At 38.9% G+C, this 20,885-nt stretch overlaps 1 pseudogene; it reads left to right on the top strand.

Moving 5' to 3' along the window:
* Positions 1-3,518: 3,518 nt before the first annotated feature.
* LOC126082433 (thymidylate synthase-like) lies at positions 3,519-4,557 on the top strand (annotated as a pseudogene).
* The last annotated feature ends 16,328 nt before the right edge of the window (positions 4,558-20,885 follow it).

The raw sequence follows: 20,885 nt of genomic DNA on the forward strand, positions 1-20,885 counted from the left end.
TAACCTGAGTGTTCCTGAGCCTGAGTTGTAATTATTACTTCCCTAATAAACCCCTTAATTTTGGGTATTGTCTGTGGCCGTTGCAATGAATTATCGAACCCAGCAGAGAAGTAGAGAGTGCCTCGGGAGGAACGGTTGGTGTCAGAGTTGGTAAAGATGGCGGAGAGAGGAGGCATATCTGACCTCCACCTCATAGGTGTCAGCCTTGGGCTGTTGATCTTGATTCTCCTTCCCCCTTGTGAAGTTAGAGTAGGTCAGACACCACTCTGATGGCATTTTCACAGTAAGGATCTTTTTTTTCTCTAAATGGTTGTCCAATTTATAGTTTTACCCAAATGATTAACCACATCATTTTTTTAAAATAATCTCTTCTTTCCTCCAGTGATATGAAATGAGCCATTATCATGAACTTAAGCCCCTTTGTACTGTGGTCTGTTTTATGAATTTCTATCTCCCATCTTGCTACTCATGACACCAGACTCTTCTTTTCACTTCTTCCTAAAGAAAATCTATTCCATAGAGCATTCATGATCAATGTTGATTTCACTGAATATTTGTTGGAGGAGATAGAGAATACCAAAGCGCAAATAAGTACAAATAAATCCATAAATCCCTAGTTCCACTTGGGCTGAGCTGTCTCCTGATGGTCCTTGGCTGCTCTGTGCTTTTTCACATGGATCTGAGTCTGATGGGGTTTTCAAATATTTGTTCAACAAAGTTAAAAGTCATACTTTCACCCAACCTTTGCAGCTCTTTTTGCCAAAGACCCTGGTGGTCAAGAAATCTGGGTCCTGAGGGGCAGGAGACCAGGTTATGTGTTGCCCTTATTTGCATCCTTGTGAGATGAGTGGGCTCTGGAAATACACTCCCCTACCTGGACTGGGACAATCTGTAACAGGTCTTCCTATAACAGATCTTCTTCACATATGGCAGCCCACCAGCAGCTTTGGGCAATGTGTTGCACTTGAAATTGTGAAGGGAGGGCTGCTGCACTTGAAAGCTGGAGGTCATTACTGCTTTAGAACAGATCTTAGGCACGTGTTGCCCATCTCATCCCCAAGGAGCAATGAAGCTCCCTGCTCCTCTGCACTACCATCGTATCAAGCTTTGCTCTTTGCAGAACTGTTCACATATCTTACCTTATTTCCTCCCAACATTGCTGTGAGATAAGTGGTGATTATCTCCGATTTACATAAAAGATAAAATCAGAAGTTACACAAGGAAAACTTAGAAAAGGTGGGACTGGATCAGAAATGTAATTGATTAGCCTGGTGCAAAAGTTTTCTATTTTCTTTTTTTTTCATGGAACATTTATTATCTCCACCCTACCTGCTCCACTTCCCAATTTGCTTTCTTCTCTAACAAAGTTCTTAGTTCAGTATTTTCCAGTATTTGAACTCTGGGCTCTATGCCTTCTGGTCTTCACATTCTCCAAGCTTGTTTTTCAGTTAGGCTTTCTTACAGGACTAAGAGTAGGGCTGAGTTTAGCTTGAAAAGAGACAAGGTCACGCTGCTTGAAAGGAATGGTCATTGTGCCCTGAAGCTGGAGAGTAACCTGAACTTTTTCATTTTTAGGTAGAGAAAGAGTTCAAACTGCCCTGCTAAACATGAAAAGTCGGCCAATGGCCTTGTTCTAAAAGAATTTTCCTGGCCTTCCTGATGAGGGGTAGCTTTAGGGCTCCTGCGGCTAGGAGTAAAACTTTGGGACACAGTAGGAGTATAATCAGTTGGTAAAGAGCTTGGAAACGGTGAGATTTGTGTATTTTATTGAAATCTTCATATTCATCCTTTTTCTCAGGGTATATTAAAATCTTTTTTCTCAGGCTAAATGTAACTATTTGTGTTGCCTTATTTTTTGTTAGTAATTAGACTTGTCAGAGATTAACCTCTTTGTCTTCTGTTTTCCCAGAGAAATAGTCCTTGGATTTATTTATCTGTTCTACCCTTTTTTTTTTTGGTGCTTCCTAATTAATTAGTTTTTGCCTTTATTATTTTGATTTTATTCATTTCTTCAGGGTGGATTTTGTTTAAATTTCTTGTTAAATGTTAATACATTCTTCTTCTTTGTTTAGTAATAAATCAAAAAACCAAACCAAATCTGTTGCCGTCTTGTCAACTGTGACTCATAGCAATCCAGAGTAGAACTGCTCCATAGAGTTTCCAAGGACAGGCTGCTGGATTCAAACTGCCGATCTTTTGGTTAGCAGCTGAGGTCTTAACCACTGTGCTTAAAAGCATTATTAAATGGAGTATCCCATTCAGTTTTTTAAAGTGTGGTAAAACGTAATATAACAATTGTACGCCATTTTGGGTGTACAATTCAGTGACATGAATTGCATTTACCATGTTGTGCAACCATCACTATTATCTCTTTCCCAAAAGTTTGTCTTTACCACAAACAGAAGCTTAGTGCTCCTTAAGCAACAAATCTCCATTTTCTCCTCCCCCTAGCCCATGGTAACCACTAATAAGCTTCCATCTGTATGCCTTTACCTTTCCTTGATATTTTATTTAAGTGGGATCATATACTATTTGTTCTTTTGGGTTTGGCTTATTTCACTCACATCGTGCTTTCAAGGCTCATCCACGTCCTAACATGTATCAGAGCTTCATTTCTCTTTAAAACAAACAAACAAAAAAGGATGGCTGAATAATATTCCATTGTATGGATATGAGGAGCCTTGATAGCGCAGTGGTTAAGCGTTGGGCTGCTAACCAAAAAGGCGGTTGAACCCACTAGCTGCTCTGTGGTACAAAGATGTGGCAGTCTGCCAGCCTTAGAAACCATAGGGGAGGGTTCTACTTCGTCCTATAGGGCTGCGATGAGTCGGAATCCACTGGACCACAATGGGTGGTTTTGGTTTGTATGTGTACACAACATTTTGTTTATTATTTTTTAAAGTTGTATTTTCTAAACAGTTTGCGATACTCTCTTAATGCTATTTTTTTGTGGGATGGAGTTTTTTTTTTTTTCTATTTTGCAGTTGATTGTTGTTGTGTGCAGTGTGGTTGGATCAGACTCACAGCAATCCTATAGGATAGAGCAGAATTGCCCTGCAGGGTTTCTCAGTCTGTAACCTTTACAGAAGCAAATCTCCAGGTCTTTTCTCCGGAGGAACGGCTGGTAGGTTCCAGTCTCCGACCTTTCACCTTTCAGTAGCAGCTGAGCATTTAACCCTTGCGTCACCAGGGCTCCTTTGGGTAAAAGCTAGAAATCAAGGGGACATTTTGATGACACGTTTGTCAGTAATATTTATCTATATCTGGGGATACAGAAATACATAAATCATCCTCATCTAGCCATCCTATACTTCTCCCTAGAGGTTTCTGAGGCGCTATACATAAGAAAAGGAGCCTTGGTGGCGCAATGGTTAAGCGCTCGGCGGCTAACCGAAAGGTCGGTAGTTGGAACCCACCAGTGGCTCCCTGGGAGAAAAGACCTGGCGATCTGCTGCTGTGAAGATGACAGCCTAGCTTCCTGCTGGCACTCGCCGCCGCGCACCCGCGTCCTCCGCGCCATGCCGGCCGCAGTCTCCACCGCGAGCTGCAGTGCCGGGCCGGATCCAACGCATCCACCCTGTGGTGTCAAGGAGGACGGCGCCGGCACCGGCACTCTGTCAGTGTTTGGCATGCAGGCGCGCTGCAGTCGGCTTGAGAGTGTGTTTCCTCTGCTAACGACCAAGCGTCTGTTCTGGAAGGATGTTTTGGAAGAGTTGCTGTGGAACTCTGGTGGCGCAGTAGTTAAAAGTTTGCCTGCTAACCAAAAGGTCTTGACTCCACCAGCCACTCCTTGGGAACTGTATGGGGCAATTTTACCTCTGTCCTATAGGGTCGCTATGAGTCGGAATCAACTCCACGGCAACAGGTTTGGTTTTTGCTATCAAGGGATCCATCAATGCTAAAGAACTGTCTTCCAAGGGAGTGAAGATCTGGGATGTCAATGGGGCCCGAGACTTTTTGGACAGCCTGGGGTTCTCCAGGAGAGAAGAAGGAGATTTAGGCCCAGTTTATGGCTTTTAGTGGAGGCATTTTGGGGCAGAACATAAAGATATGAATTCAGATTATTCAGGCCAAGGAGTAGACCAGCTGCAAAAAGTTATTGACACAATCAAAAGTAACCCTGAGGACAGAAGAATCCTCACGTGTGCTTGGAACCCGAAAGACCTTCCTCAGAGGGTGTTGCCTCCCTGCCATGCCGTCTGCCAGTTCTAGGTGGTGAACAGTAAGCTGTCCTGCCAGCTGTACCAGAGCTCAGGAGACATGGTCCCGGGGGGAAGAGGGGTGCCTTTCAACATGGCCAGCTACCACCTGCTCACCTACATGATGGAACACATCATGAGCCTGAAGCCAGGTGACTTTGTACATACTTCGGGAGATACACATATTTACCTGAATCACACTGAGCCCCTGAAAGTTCAGCTTCCATGAGAACCAAGACCTTTCCCCAAGCTCGGCACTCTTGGAAAAGCTGAGACAATTGATGATTTCAAAGCTGAAGACTTTCAGATTGAAAGGTATAATCCTCAGCCAACTATTAAAATGGAAATAGCTGTCTAGACTGTTTTTAAAGGAGTCGTTTCAAGGATGTTGTCAGTCTTTAGGGGTTGGACTGGATGCCCAGGTGAAAAGGTTCTTTTTGCTAAAAAAGAAAAAGGAACTTGGTCAAAACCTGGCTTCCTTTAAGCATGTTGCCAAACGAAAAATGTACTGTGCCAGTTCTTCTAGGAATAAAAGGCCTTGAGCTTGGCTAATTTACTGCAGATGTATGCAAATGCTGAGATTATGAATAATGCTGGGAGAGTGAAAATTTACATGCCTTTAACACAAACGTGTATATGCATCTCAAACCCAAGTCTTTATGAAGGTCAGTGAATTTCAAAAATTCTATAAACAATTCCCCCAAACTTGAGTGAGCTGAGTAACACCATCGATCATAATATATAGTGTTGTTTTGAACATTTAAAGTCATTTGTTTCATATATTGCTATAATAAAGCTGTGTTCTACATTCATCCTTTTTTTTTTTATTGCCATTTATCTGCCCAGTTTCTGCCTAAAATAATTGCATTTGACTAATAAACACTCCTGAAGAAACATTTGCTGCTGTTGTTTGGATACTACTCATAGAATTAGAATCTATACTTTAGAAATGCTGACTAAACTATATTTTTCCCTGTTTATGATTCATCTAATTCCAGCTACATTTAATCGTTATAATATAATGACCTAGTGGTGATGGCAGCATGACATGATGAATGTAATTAATATTACTCAACTGTACATTTACAAATGGTTAAGTTGGCAACTTTTTGTTATATTTGTTTCACCACAATAATTTTTTTTTTTTTTAATTAAAAAAAGAAAAAAAGATTCCAGCCTATGAAACCCTGTGGAGCAGTTCTACTCTGTCATATAGGGTCGCTATGAGTCAGAATCAACTCTATGGCAACAACAACATATAAAAGAAACGATAAGCAAATGGGAATCAAAGTACTATTTTATTAATAGCTGATCCAGTTTATACTAATGCTCAGTGAGAGGCTCTGGAAAAAACAGACTGGAGCACAGAGCTCAGGCTCAAGCTTCAACAGAGATCCTACTCTAGATCTCAGGACCAGTCAGGCATCATCATGTGGCAAGAGCTGACTGGTCATTCCAGGCACCCAGGCATTTAGATTTGGAAACAGAAGAGAAACTGAGCAGAGCAGCTGTAAAACCACCTGGCCTGGGTGGGGAGTGTGAGGCAGGAAGAGAGTGGGCAGAGAACCCTGTAGCATGGGCAGAAGCAGTCAAAAGTTCCTCTTCCCTATAGTAGGGATTTTATTTCTGTTTTGTTATTAGTGTCTGCTTAGGCTTTGTGGTCAGAAAATATGGTCTGAGAAAGTTCCAATTTTGAGAACTTAATGAGGTTTTCTTGCTGAGCTGTTTCTCTGTGCAACAGTTTCCTGAACATTTAAAATAAAACTGTGTTATTTATACATGTTTAATATATCTACTAATTCAAGCTTATTATCTGTATTATTTAACATTTATTCAAATTTTTTACAGTTTTATTTGTTATCCATTTGATTGGTAATAGATCCATAGGTGCCTGATAAAAATCATAGTGGTTAAGAACTATGGCTTCTAATCAAAAGGTTGGCAATTCCAATCCATCAGGTGCTCCTTGGAAACCCTATGGGTCAGTTCTATTCTGTCCTATACAGTTGCTATGAGTCAGAATCAAGTCAACAGCAACTTTTATATATATATATATATAAAAATGTGTATTTAGAAAATTTAGACCATGACAAACATTAATATTTCTTTACTGTCTTTAACTTCTTTCATATAAAATGATTCTCCTTATCATATAAAATAATTCTTTTTATCCCATAAAATAATTCTCTTTATTACATTTAAGGCTTAAGCCTTGGATTCTATTTTTCTGTTATTAATACTGCCAGGGCAGTTTGTTTGATATATCTTTGCCACATTTTATTTTTGACCTTTCTGAGTAGTTTACATTGACTGTGTCTTGATCTGATGACTTTTGCTTTACTTCTATTATATTGTTTTATGTTTTAAAAATATTTCTGACACAGGGCCAAGACGGTAGTCAGATGCTTCTGGTGGTCCCTTTTACAACAAAGACCCCAAAAAACAAGTGAATCGATTATATATGACAATTTAGGAGCCATGAACATCACAGACAAAGTTAAGGAATCAGACTGAGTGGGAGGGGAAGGGAGAAATGGTTCAGAAGCAGCAAGGACTTGCCAGAACTGACTCAGCAGGAACCAGCACCCTACGGGTTGGATCAGCTGATGGCCACAGTGAGGCAAACAATGGCATTGGGGAATTGTTTTCCATATGGGGAGAGACTGAGTGGCTGAGAGACTGTTCAACCCTCCAGAACCAGTGAGAAACAGCCCTCAGTTGGCAAAAGATAAGTACATGCATCTAACCTACTGCACGGATCTAAAAACCCCTTGTTTGGAAAGAACCTCTCTCTCTGCTCCCTCCCTGCTCTGCGCAAGTTCCAGGCTCCATTCAGTGATTGCTGATCGCTGCTTCCCCTGGGCTGGAAGTAGGGCCCGTCACATGCTCTCAGCCGTTCTCCCCACCTGGGACAGGGAACAAATTAACAAATAGGAAAAAATAATCTGCCAGCTCCCCTAAGCTGGGAACTCAGGGGAGGTACATTTCCTTTGCCTAGGCATAGGCATAAGGGGTCCATAGACTTTGAATGCCTTTCACCCCTGCACAGATGTGTGTGTGGCCATTTCAACAGTGTAGGCCCTCATTAGCACAGTACAACAGGGTATATACCTGAAGTCTAACTTTACTGTATCAGCTGTATGGTGGAGTGGCAGCTTCGTGATATTTGACACCGCTCTGCCCATTAAGCTGGATCATCACCTATCCATATCAGGGTCCTGAAGACTGGTGGCTCCACTCACACCACCTAGCCACCTGCAACACGGGTCCAAGAATAAATTGTGCCTCCCAGTCCTTACAGCCAACAGCATTGGGTGTCCACAGTCTGGCTGCAAAAGCCACCCACCTATGCACTCTAAGGAACAGGGACAAGCTTTCCTCCCAGACACTCAGGAGCAGCTGTCAGCCCCTGCCTTGCTCAGCACGTGACCCCCTACTGCAGCCAGATACCTGTGCCTCTTCCAATCACCCCTGCCCATCTAGGACTATAGATAAGAGCCTGCACCACACACTTGGTGACTGACTATCTAGACACCTGAGCTGAACCCATACAAGAAAAGTAAACAGACTCCTGGGCTTACATACCTAGCAACAACTCTAACCACCTGGACACAGGACGTTAGAGCTTCAAAGGCACCAATAATCAAACTAGCTCACATAAGAAGCCTATTTGGGCATATGAAAATATGACAAAACAAGGAGCTAGCACACAGTAAGCAAACATAAAATAAATAAATATAATAACTTATCGATGGCTTGGAGACAACAGTTGATATCAAATCACATAAGGAGGCAGACCATGATGGCTTCAGCAAGCTCCCAAAACAAAGAATCAAGAAATCTTCCAGAAAAAGGAAAAAATCCTGGAATTACTGGAGGTAGAATACAAAAGATTAATACTCAGAACTCTTCAAGAGATCAGGAAGGAGATCTGGCAAAATGCAGAACAAGCCAAGGAACACACAGATAAAGCAATAGAGGAACTTAAACGGATTGTAGAAGAGCGCAACGACAAATTTAACATGCTACAATAAACCACAGAGACAAACAAACAGAAATCCAGAAGATTAAACAATAAAGTTTTAGAATTAGACAACTCAATAGAAAGTCACAAGAAGAATTGAGGCAATGGAAGTCAGAATTAGTGAGATTGAAGATAAAGCACTTGACACCAGCTCATTTGAGGAAAAATCAGACAAAAGAATTAAAAAAAATGAAGAAACCCTAAAAATTATGTGGGACTCCATCAAGAGGATTGGAGTACCAGACTAGGAGTGGGGGGGCGGGGGGGACGGGTAACAGAAAATACAGAGAGAATTATTGAATATTTGTTGGCAGAAAACTTCCCTGATATTGTGAAAGATGGGAACAGATCTATCCAAGATGCTCATAGAACCCCACACAAGGTAGATCCCAAAAGAAAGTCACCAAGACATATTATAATCAAACTTGCCAAAACCAAAGATAAAGAGAGAATTTTAAGAGTGGCTAGGGATAAAAAAAAAAAAAAAGTCATCTACAAAGGAGAGACAATAAGACTAAGCTTGGACTACTCAGCAGAAACCATGCAGGCAAGGTGGCAATGGGATGACATATATAAAGTTTCAAGGAAAAAAACTATCAGCCAAGAATTATATATCCAACAAAACTCTCTCTCAAATATGATGGCAAAATTAGGACATTTCCACATAAACAGAAATTTAGGGTATTCACAAAAAACAAACCAAAATTACAAGAAATACTAAAGGGGGTCCTCCAGTTAATCAATAACATCAGAGAACAACCCAAGACTAGAACACAGAACAGAGAAACCAGATAAAACCAGATAGGGAAGTCACAAAAATAAATCGAAGCTAAAATGCTGAAAATAGGGAAACAGAGATGTCAATATGTAAAAGATGACAACATTAAAACAAAAAGGAGGGACTGAAAATGTATTAATAGATCTTTCATATGGAGAGGAAGTCAAGGCAATTTGAGAAATAAAAGATTGGTTTAAATTTAGAAAAATAGGGGTAAGTATTAAGGTCACCACAAAGGAAACTAATAATCCTACCCATCAAAATAAAAAATAAGAAAAACATAAAGACTCACCAAATACAAAATCAACAATAATGAAAATACGTAAAGAAAAAAGACTGAGCACAGAAAATTAAGTGGAACAAAGAAACTGTCAACAACACAAAAAAAAGGACATCAAGATAACAGCACTAAACTCATAACTGTCAATAATTACGCTGAATGTTGTTGTTGTTGTTAGGTGCCATCGAGTCAGTTCTGACTCATAGCGACCCTATGCACAACAGAATGAAACACTGCCCAGTCCTGAGCCATCCTTACAATCGTTGTTATGCTTGAGCTCATTGTCGCGGCCACTGTGTCAATCCACCTCGCTGACCCTGTACTCTGCCAAGCATGATGTCCTCCTCCAGGGACTGATCCCTCCTGACAAAATGTCCAAAGTATGTAAGGCGCAGTCTCGCCATTCTTGCTTCTAAGGAGCATCCTGGCTATACTTCTTCTAAGACAGATTTGTTTGTTCTTTTGGCAGTCCATGGTATATCCGATATTCTTTGCCAACACCACAATTCAAAGGTGTCAATTCTTCTTCGATTGTGCTTATTCATTGTCCAGCTTTCGTATGCATATGATTCGACTGAATATACCATGGTTTGGGTCAGGCACACCTTAGGCTTCAAGGTGACGTCTTTGCTCTTCAACACTTTAAAGAGGTCCTTTAGAGCAGATATACCCAGTGCAATGCGTCTTTTGACTTCTTGACTGCTGCTTCCATGGCTGTTGATTGTGGATCCAGGTAAAATGAAATCCTTGACAACTTCAATCTTTTCTCCATTTATCCTGTTGTTGCTCATTGGTCCAGTTGTGAGGATTTTTGTTTTATGTTGAGGTGTAATCCATACTGAAGGCTGTGCTCTTTGATCTTCATTAGTAAGTGCTTCAAGTCCCCTTCACTTTCACCAAGGAAGGTTGTGTCATCTGCATAACGCAGGTTGTTAATGAGTCTTCCTCCAATCCTGATGCCCTGTTCTTGTTCGTATAGTCCAGCTCCTCGTATCATTTGCTCAGCATACAGATTGAATAGGTATGGTGAAAGAATACAACCCTGACACACACCTTTCCTGACTTTAAACTAATCGGTATCCCCTTGTTCTGCCCGAACAACTGCTCATATGCAAGTTCAAGCTGAAACTAAAGAAAATCAGAGCAAGACTATGAAAGCCAAAATATGACCTTGAGAATATCCCACCTGAATTTAGAGACCATCTCAAGAATAGATTTGATGCATTGAACACTAGTGACTGAAGACCAGACGAGTTGTGGAATGACATCAAGGACATCATACATGAAGAAAGCAAGAGGTCATTGAAAAGACAGGAAAGAAAGAAAAGACCAAGATGGATGTCAGAGGAGACTCTGAACTTGCTCTTGAACGTCAAGCAGCTAAAGAAAAGGAAGAATTGATGAAGTAAAAGAACTGAACAGAAGATTTCAAAGGGTGTCTCGAGAAGACAAAGTAAAGTATTATAATGACATATGCAAAGAGCTGGAGATGGAAAACCAAAAGGGAAGAACACGCCCGGCATTTCTCAAGCTGAAAGAACTGAAGAAAAAATTCAAGCCTCGAGTTGCAATAGTGAAGTATTCTATGGGGAAAATATTAAACGACGCAGGAAGCATCAAAAGAAGATTGAAGGAACACACAGAGTCATTATACGCTGAATGTAAATGGGTTAAATGCACCAATAAAGAGACGGAGAGTGGCAGAATGGATTAAAAAAAAAAAAGATCCGTCTATATGTTGCCTACAAGAGACACACCTCAGACTTAAGGACACAAACTAAAACTCAAAGGCTGGAAACAAACCTATCAAGCAAGCAACAATCAAAAAAGACCAGGAGTGGCAATATTAATCTCTGACAAAATAGACTTTTAAAGTAATAGCCACCACAAAAGATAAGAAAGGACACTATATAATGATTAAAGGGTCAATACACCAGGATGACATAACCATAATAAATATTCACATACCCAAAGACAGGGCTTCAAAATACATTAAAAAAAAAAAAAAAATTCAGCATTGAAAAGAGAGATAGACAGTTCCACAATTATAGTAGGAGAATTCAATGCACCACTTTCCATGAAGGACAGAGCATCCAAAAAGAAGCTCAATAAAGACATGGAAAATCTGAATGCCACAATCAACCAACTTGATCTCAAAGACATATACAGAACACTCCACCCAGCCACAGCCAAGTATACTTTGTCTTCCAACACACATGGAACATTGTCCAGAATAAACCACATATTAGGCCATAAAGCAAGCCTTAATAGAATCCAAAGCATCAAAATATTACAAAGCATCTTTTCTGACCATAAAAGTAGAAATCAATAACACAAAAAGCAAGGGAAAAAAAACCAAACACATGGAAACTGAACAACTGAACAACTGAAAACTACTGAGTTATAGAAGAAATTAAGGACGGAATAAAGAAATTCGCAGAATCAAATGAGAATGAAAACACATCCTGACAGAACCTTTGGAACACAACAAAAGTGGTGCTTAGAGGTCAATTTATAGCAATAAATGCACACACCCAACAAGAAGGGCCAAAATCAAAGCATTAACCCTACAACTCAAACAAATAGGAAGAGAGCAGCAAAAGAAGCCCATGGGCACCAGAAGAAAAAATAAATAAATAAAAATTAGAGCAGAATTAAATGAAATAGAAAACAATTGAAAGAGTTAACAAGACTAAAAGATGGTTCCTTGAAAAGATCAACCAAATCGATAAACCATTGGCCAAACTGACAAAAGAAAAACAGGAGAGGAAGCAAATAACCCGAGTAAGAAATGAGATGGGTGATATCAAAACAGACCCAACTGAAATTAGAAGAATCATAACAGAATACTATGAAAAATTATAATCTAACGAATTTGAAAACCTACAAGAAATGGACAAATTTCTAGAAGCACACTACCTTCCTAAACTAACACAAACAGAGGTAGAACAACTAAATAACCTATAACAAAAGATTGAAAAGGTAATTTAAAAACTCTCAACAACAACAACAACAAAAGCCCGGGCCCTGACAGTTTCACTGGAGAATTCTACCAAACTTTCAGAGAAGAGTTAACACCACTACTACTAAAGACATTTCAGAGCATAGAAAAGGATGGAATACTCCAAAACTCATTCTATGAAGCCAGCATAACCCTGATACAAAAACCAGGTAAAGACATCACAAAAAAAGAAAATTACAGACCAATATCCCTCATGAACATAGACATAAAAATCATCAACAAAATTCTAGCCAATAGAATTCAACAACATATCAAAAAAATAATTTACCATGACCAAGTGAGATTCATACCAGGTATGCAGGGATGGTTCAACATTAGAAAAACAATCAATGTAATCCATCGCATAAATAAAACAAAAGAGATGAACCACACGATCTTATCAATTGATGCAGAAAAGGCATCTGACAAAGTTTAACACCCATTCATGATAAAAACTCTCAGCAAAATAGAAATAGAAGGGAAATTCCTCAACATAATGAAGGACATTTATACAAAGCCAATGGCAAATACCCTAAATGGAGACAGTCTGAAAGCATTCCTCTTGCTAATGGGAACCAGTGAAGGATGCCCTTTATCACCACTCTTATTCAACATCGTGTTGGAGGTCCTAGCCAGAGCAATTAGGCTAGATAAAGAAATAAAGGGCATCTAGATTGGTAACGAAGAAGTAAAAGTATCTCTGTTTCCAGATGATATGATCTTATACACAGAGAACCCCAAAGGATCCACAAGAAAACTACTGGAACTAATAGAAGAGTTCAGCAGAGCATCAGGATACAAGATAAACATACAAAAATCAGTTTGATTCCTCTACACCAACAAAGAGAACTTCGAAGAGGAAATCACCAAATCAATACCATTTACAATAGCCCCTAAGAAGATAAAATACTTAGGAATAAATCTAAACAGAGACATAAAAGGCCTATACAAAGAAAACTACAAGACACTACTGCAATAAACCAAAAGACAGTGACATAAATGGAAAAGCATATCTTGTTCATGGATAGGAAGACTCAACATTGTGAAAATGTCTATTCTACCCAAAGTGATCTACAGATACAATGCAATTCCGATCGAAATTCCAATAGCATTTTTTAATGAGTTGGAGAAGAAAATCACCAACTTCATATGGAAAGGGAAGAGGCCCTGGATAAGTAAAGCATTACTGAAGAAGAACAAAGTGGGAGGCCTCACACTACCTGATTTTAGAACCTATTACACCACCGCAATAGTCAAGTCAAAACAGCTTAGTACTGGTACAACAACAGGTAGGTAGACCAGTGGAACAGAATTGAGAATCCAGAGGTAAATTCATCCACCTATGAGCAGCCGACATTTGACAAAGGCCCAAAGACCGTTAATTGGGGAAAAGGCAGTCTCTTTAACAAATGGTGCTGGCATAACTGGATATCCGTCTGCAAAAAAATGAAACAAGACCCATACCTCACACCACGCACAAAAACTAACTCGAAATGGATCAAAGACCTAAATATAAAATCTAAAATGATAAACATTGTGGAAGAAAAAAATAGGGACAATGCTAGGAGCGCTAATACATGGCATAAACAGAATACAAAACATTACTAACAATGCAGAAATACCAGAAGAGAAACTAGACAACCAGGAGCTCCTAAAAATCAAACATTTATGCTCGTCAGAAGACTTCACCAGAAGAGTAAAAAGACAACCTACAGACTGGGGAAAAAAATTTGCCTATGACAAATCCGACCAGCATCTAATCTCTAAAATCTACCAGATACTGCAAAACCTCAACAACAAAAAGACAAATAACTCAGTTCAAAAATGGGCAAAGGATATGAACAGGCACTTCACTAAAGAAGACATTCAGCAGGCTAATAGAAACATGAGGAAATGCTCACGATCATTATCCATTAGAGAAATGAAAATCAAAACTACAATGAGATACCATCTCACTCCAACAAGGCTGACATTAATCCAGAAAACACAAAATAATAAATTTTGGTGAGGTTGTGGAGAGACTGGAACACTTACATACTGCTGGTAAGAATGTAAAACAGTACAACCACTTTGGAAATAGATTTGGTGCTAGAAATAGAAGTACCATACGATTCAGCAACCCCACTCCTTGGAATATATCCTAGTGAAATAAGAGCCATCACACAAATAGATATATGCACACCCATGTTCATTGCAGCACTGTTCACAATAGCAGAAACATGGAAACAACCCAGGTGCCCATCAAAGGACGAATGGATAAAGAAATTATGGCATATTCACGTAATGGAACATTATGCAAGGATAAAGAACAACAATGAATCTGCAAAATATCTCATAACATGGATGAATCTGGAAGGCATTATGCTGAGTGAAATTAGTCAGTTGCAAAAGCACAAATATTGTATGAGACCACTATTATAAGAACTCAAGAAACGGTTTAAACACAGAAGAAAACATTCTTTGATGGTTATGAGGGTGGGGAGGGAGGGAGTGGGGTATTCACTAACTAGATATTAGATAAGAATTATCTTAGGTAAAGTGAAGGACAACACACAACACAGGTGAAGTCAGTGCCACTGGACTAAACCAAAAGCTAAGAAGTTTCCTGAACACAACTAATCATTTCGAGGGGCTGAGTAGGAGGGGTCCGGGGACCAAGGTTTCAGGGGACATCTAGGTCAATTGGCATAACAAAGTTTATTTAGAAAATGTTTTGCTACCCTCTTGGTGAGTGGCGTCAGGGGTCTTAAAAGCTAGTGAGCAAGGCCATCTAAGATACATCAATTGGTCCCAACCCACCTGGAGCAAAGGAGCATGAAGAACACCAAAGACAGCAGGAAAATATTAGCCCAAGAGACAGAAGGGCCACACATAAACCAGAGACTCCATCAGCCTGAGACCAGGAGAACTAGATGGTGCCTGGCTACCGCCAATGACTGCCCTGACAGGGAACAAAACAGAGAGTCCCTGAAGGAGCAGGAGAAAAGTGGGGTACAGAACTCAAATTCCAGTAAAAACACCAGACTTAATGGCCTGACTGAGACTGGAGGGACCTTGGAAGTCCTGGCCCCGACTTTCTGTTAGACCAGAACTGAAGCCATTCCCAAACCCAACTCTTTAGACAAAGATTAGACTGGACTATAAAACATAAAGCGATACTCATGAAGAGAGTGCTTCTTAGCTCAAGTAGATACATGAGACTAAATGGGCAGCTCCTGTTCAGAGGCAAGAAGAGAAGGCAAAAAGGGACATGAGCTGGTTGAATGGATACAGGAAATCTGGGCTGGAAAGAAGGAGAGTGCTGTCACGTTATAGGGAGAGCAACTAGGGTCACATAACAATGTGTGTATAAAATTTTGTATGAGAAATTAACTTGAACTGTAAACTTTCATTTAAAGCACGATTAAAAAAAATTTCTTTGTGTTTTCATTCTTCCATTCCCTTCCCTTTCCTCTTCTTCTTCCTTCCCCCTCCCCTTCCTTTCTTTCCATATGTATTATATTTTCTTCCTCCTCCAGTTTTAGGGGACATACATCTTTTTAACTCAACTAAATATGTGTCTTCATAATCAACAATTAATTTCAAGAAAAATTAACATTACCTTTCATGTAATATAAGAAACAGGCATATTTATATTCTCCTCTCCTACACCTTTATCTTTTAAAATGTAATCAGAGGATTTGGATTCAGATCATTTTCATTATATTTTTACATCATATATAATTATCACATATATTCTTTGATAAGGTATTTTCACATTTATATTGTTTTGGGTTATTGTTTTATTAGTTGTTTCCTCAAATAAAAGCTCTAGGAGTTCCAAAATTATTGACTGATTTTAGTTATGATGACAGAAAATATGTTATATGACTTGAATTCTTTTAAATTTATAGAAACTTGCCTTATTCCCAGAATATGGTCTATCTTAGTAACTACTTCATGTGCATGTGAAAAAAACGTATATTCTGCTGTTCATGGGTGGAGTTTTCTGTAACTATTAGGTCACGTTAGTCGTTATTCAACTTTTTTTTCTGATTTTCTGTCTACTTATTCTATCAATTATTGAGGGAAAAAAAACAAAACAAACTCAAACCTGTTGCTGTCAAGGTGATTCCAATTCTGATTTATAGCAACAGACTAGAACTGCCCCATGAGGTTTCCAAGGAGCAGCTGGTGGATTTGAACTGCCAACATTTTGGTTAGCAGCCAAGCTCTTAACCACTGCACCACCAGGGCTCCAATTACTGAGAAAGAGGTGTTGAAATCTCTGACTATACTTGTTGATTTGTCTATTCCTCATCACAGTTCTATATGTTTTTGCTTCATGTATTTTGAAGCTGTTATTAAGGACAAAAATATTTAGATAGTTCTGTCCTCTAATTAATTGATTCCTTTATCATTATGAAATGGCCCTCTTTAGCCCTGGTAATATTCTTTGCTCTGAAATTTATTTTGTTTCATATTAATATTGTCCTAAAGTTTCCTTTTCATTGGTGTTAGCATGGTACATATTTTTTCATCCGTTTACTTTTAACCTATTTGTATCTTTATATTTAAAGTGAGTTTTTATAGGTAATATAAAGTTGGATCTTACTTTTTTATCTAATCTAACAACCTCTGACTTTTACTTGGGATGTTTACACCATTTATATTTAATGTTACCATGGATATGGTTGGGTTTAAATCTACCATCTTGCCATGTGTTTTCTAGATGTCCCATCTGTCTTTTTTTTCCTCTTTTTCTTTTTTTGAGTATTTTTCATGATTCTATTTTATCTCCTTTATTGGCATATTACCTAAACTTCTTTGCTTTGTGCAATTGCTTTTTTGAGTTATGGTATGTATCTTTAACTTACCACACATAATATTATACCATTTCCATATAGTATAAGAGCCTTACAACAGTATACTTGGATTTCCTTTCTCTCAGACTTCAAGCTAACGTTGTCGTACAGTGTACTTGTATGTTATAATCCACAAATACATTGTTATTATTGTTGCTTTAAAAAGTTAATTTTCTTTAAAAGATACTTTAAGAAATAGTTTCATATTTTTAAGTTATTACATGTATTATTTTGATGCAATGGAAGAATACATTTTTTAACTGGAGAGCTGTTCATGATACTTCCTTAATGCACATATTGCAGACTTGATAATGTTACTCCTATCTGTGGAGTAACAAAATCAAATCTTGAGTAGCGTTTGTTTTGCTTCACAGCATTATTGAAGTATAATTTACATACCATAAAATTCACCAGTTGAACTGTACACTTCAATGATTTTCAGTAAATTTTTACAGTTGGGCAACCATTACCACAATCCAATTTTAGAACTTTCTCATCACTCTAGAAATTTCCCTTGAGCCCATCTGTAGTCAATTTGCACTCCCCGTCTCCACCACCGGCAAAGCACTGATCTATTTTCTGTCTCTATAAATTTGCCTTTTCTGGACATTTCACACAAATGAAATCATACACTGTGTAGTCTTTTGTGTCCGGCTTTTTTCACTTAGCATAATGCTTTTGAAATGTATGGTGTACCACGTATCAGTATTTCACTGCTTTTTGTCTCTGAACAGTATCTTATTGCATGGGCACCCTACATTTTTGTTCCACTCACCAGCTGACGGACGTTTGGTTTGATTCCAGCTTGGGGCTATTGTGAATAATGCTGCTATGAATCGGAATCAACTCAATGGCAACGGGTGTGTTTTTTTGGTTTGCTATAAATATTCAGGTATAATTATTTGGGCAAACATGTCCTCATTTTCCTTGAGTACTTTCCTAGGAGTGGAATCTATGATAAGATTTATGTTAAGCTTATATTCGACTTTTTTTTTTTTTTTAACAAGTAGATCAATAGATCATTTTCATCGAACATGACTGGCCTTCCTCTTTCTCTTCACTAACTTTTTGTTCAACATGGGAAGGGTATCACTTATGTAATTGAATATATCCATCTAAAGTTGTGCCTTTAATTCAGGCTCTTTGGAATGTGGGACCCCAGTATTTTTTATTTTTGTTTTTATTGAAATACCATGAATATAGCATACCATTAACCATCTTAAAGTGCACACTTCAGTGATTTTAGTATATCCACTGTTCTGCAATCATCACCACGGTTTAATTCCAGAACATTTCATCCAAAAAGAAACTCCATGTCCCAATTCTCCCCTCCCCCCGTTCCCTGGCAACCACTAAATTCCTGGAAGGCCAAAAATACATTTTTAGCTGGCAACAGGATTCTTCTTAGGGGGAAAACTATTTTTGTTTAAAAAAGTTTGATGAACTACTTGGGTAAAGGTGGATCCTTAGGGCACAGATTAGCAGAAAAAAAAAAAAAAAAAATGAAGACATGGCTAAATTGTCCTGCATTTCAAGAATCTAGGGGGTATGATAAACAAAGAGAAAAGGCCCTGGTAATGGAGTGGTTAAGCTTCACAGGAGAAATATGTGGCAGTCTGCTTCTGTGAAGATTACAGCCTTGCCAGAGGGGACAGGAAAGCTGGTAATAGGGAACCCAAAGTTGAGAAGGGAGAGTGTTGACATGTGGTGGGGTTGTTAACCAATGTCATAAAACATGTGTACTGTTTAATGAGAAACTAGTTTGTTCTGTAAACCTTCATCTAAAGTACAATTAAAAAAAAAAGTTAGTCTTGTTTTATATGGTCTCTTTTTTTTTTTTTCTTTGAGTCAGAATTGGCTCAATGGCAACAGGATAAATAAAGAATGAAAATGGGAAGGGAAAAAGAGAGGCAAGAGAATTCTGAGGAACAAGGATACCCAATGCTCACTTTTAAGTTATTTGCATACCAGAAACATAATACCCTCCGGTAAGCAGAACAATGGCCCCCAAAGATAGCCACATCTGAATCTCCAGAGCCTGTGAGTGCTACCTTACATGACAGAAAGAACTCTGTAGATGGGATTAAGTTAAGGATCTTAAAATGGGGAGATTATGCTGGATTTTCTGGGAAGGACCAATATAACCCCAGTGTCTTTAGATGTGAAAGAGGCTGGCAGGAGTGTCAGAGTCAGAGATAGATTTGAAGATGTCACACTGCTGGCTTGAAGATGGAAAAAAAGTCACAAGCCAAGGAATGCAGGCAGCCTCTAGACCCTGGAAAAGGCAAAGAAATGGATTCTCCCCTGGAGCCTCCAGAAAGAACACAGCCTGGCCAACCCCTTGATTTTAGCCCAGTGAAACCTGTGTTGCACTTCTGACTTCCTGAACTATAAGATGATAAATTTGTGTGGTCTTAAGCCGCCAGGTTTATAGTAATTTGTTACAGCAGGAATAGAAAACGAATACACTCCCCATTCACTAACATTACCTGAATGCCCAGAGTCCTTAACGAGATTTAAGTGGAAATCATTAAAAGGAGCTGGGGGGCCAGGATGAGGGGGAATCAATGCACATATAACAGGGACCACACACAGGATGGTGAGACGATCCATCAACTGAACTGATTCAGAGGAAGCAGAAACTAGACCCTAAAAACAATTGTGGGAATGTAATGCATCCACCTTTAACCCGTCATGGGATTTTCAGAAATCTTCAAGGCAGCCCTGGACATTCCACCAGTTTTTGAGAGGAGATTTAAGCCAAGCAATACCCACTGGGTTTTGATTAGACACATGTTGTTAACAGGATAGTAAATGCAACACTTTTTTTTAAATGAAATTTTATTTTTACGTGTTTGAATAGTGATACACTTACATATTTAAAATCAAAATGAAATAAAAAGGTAAACACTGAAAAGATTCACTCTTACCCTGTCCACCTCTGCCCCATTCTTTCTTGCCCCATTTGTACCATTTTCTTTGGTTCATTATTATTATTCCAGTGTTTCTCTATAAAAACACAAATATATATTTTTGTCTCCCCTCTTTTTTGCATAAAAGATAGGATACCACATGTGTTATTCGCCATCTTGCTTTTTTCACTAAATAGTACACCGTAGAGATCTCTCCATATCAGTGCATGGAGTTCTTCCTTATTCCTTTCTTTACTGCATAGCATTCCAGTGTGTAGATAAAAGTACCACAGTTCATTCAACTAGTTACCTCGTGAAAGACGTTTAGGTGTTTTCAAGCTTTTACTATTATAAACAATGCCCTGATGAATAACCTTGTACATGTATCATTGAATATGTATAGGCGAATCCACAGGGTAGGTCCTAGAAGTAGGACTGCTGGGTTAAAGGGCAAGTATTGCCAGATTCCCTTCTACTGAGGTTGTGGCATTCTCATTCTGTACTACCACTCTGTTTGAGTGCCTATTTCCTCATAACCTTCTTGAGTATGTTGTCATACTTCTGGATTTCTCTCAACTTGATAGATGAGAAATGATAGCTTACTAATTCACGTTTTCCTTAAAGTGAGATTGAGCATATTTAAGGGCCATTTTTTTTTTTCCTGTGGAGTGTCTTTTCATATTCTTTGCCCCTAAGTTGGACTCTTCTTATCTTGTTTTGACCAAAGTCTCAAACAACTGAGAAGAAAGTAATAGGTGGCAAGTACTCCCATATTCTTAAATGAGGATTTTTAACTGGTGTTGTGACCCTCAGCCCAATACCAGTGCTTTCCAACCAGTTTGTTCCC

This window comes from Elephas maximus, chromosome 9 (genome assembly GCF_024166365.1).
Source record: "Elephas maximus indicus isolate mEleMax1 chromosome 9, mEleMax1 primary haplotype, whole genome shotgun sequence".
Lineage (NCBI taxonomy): Eukaryota > Metazoa > Chordata > Mammalia > Proboscidea > Elephantidae > Elephas > Elephas maximus.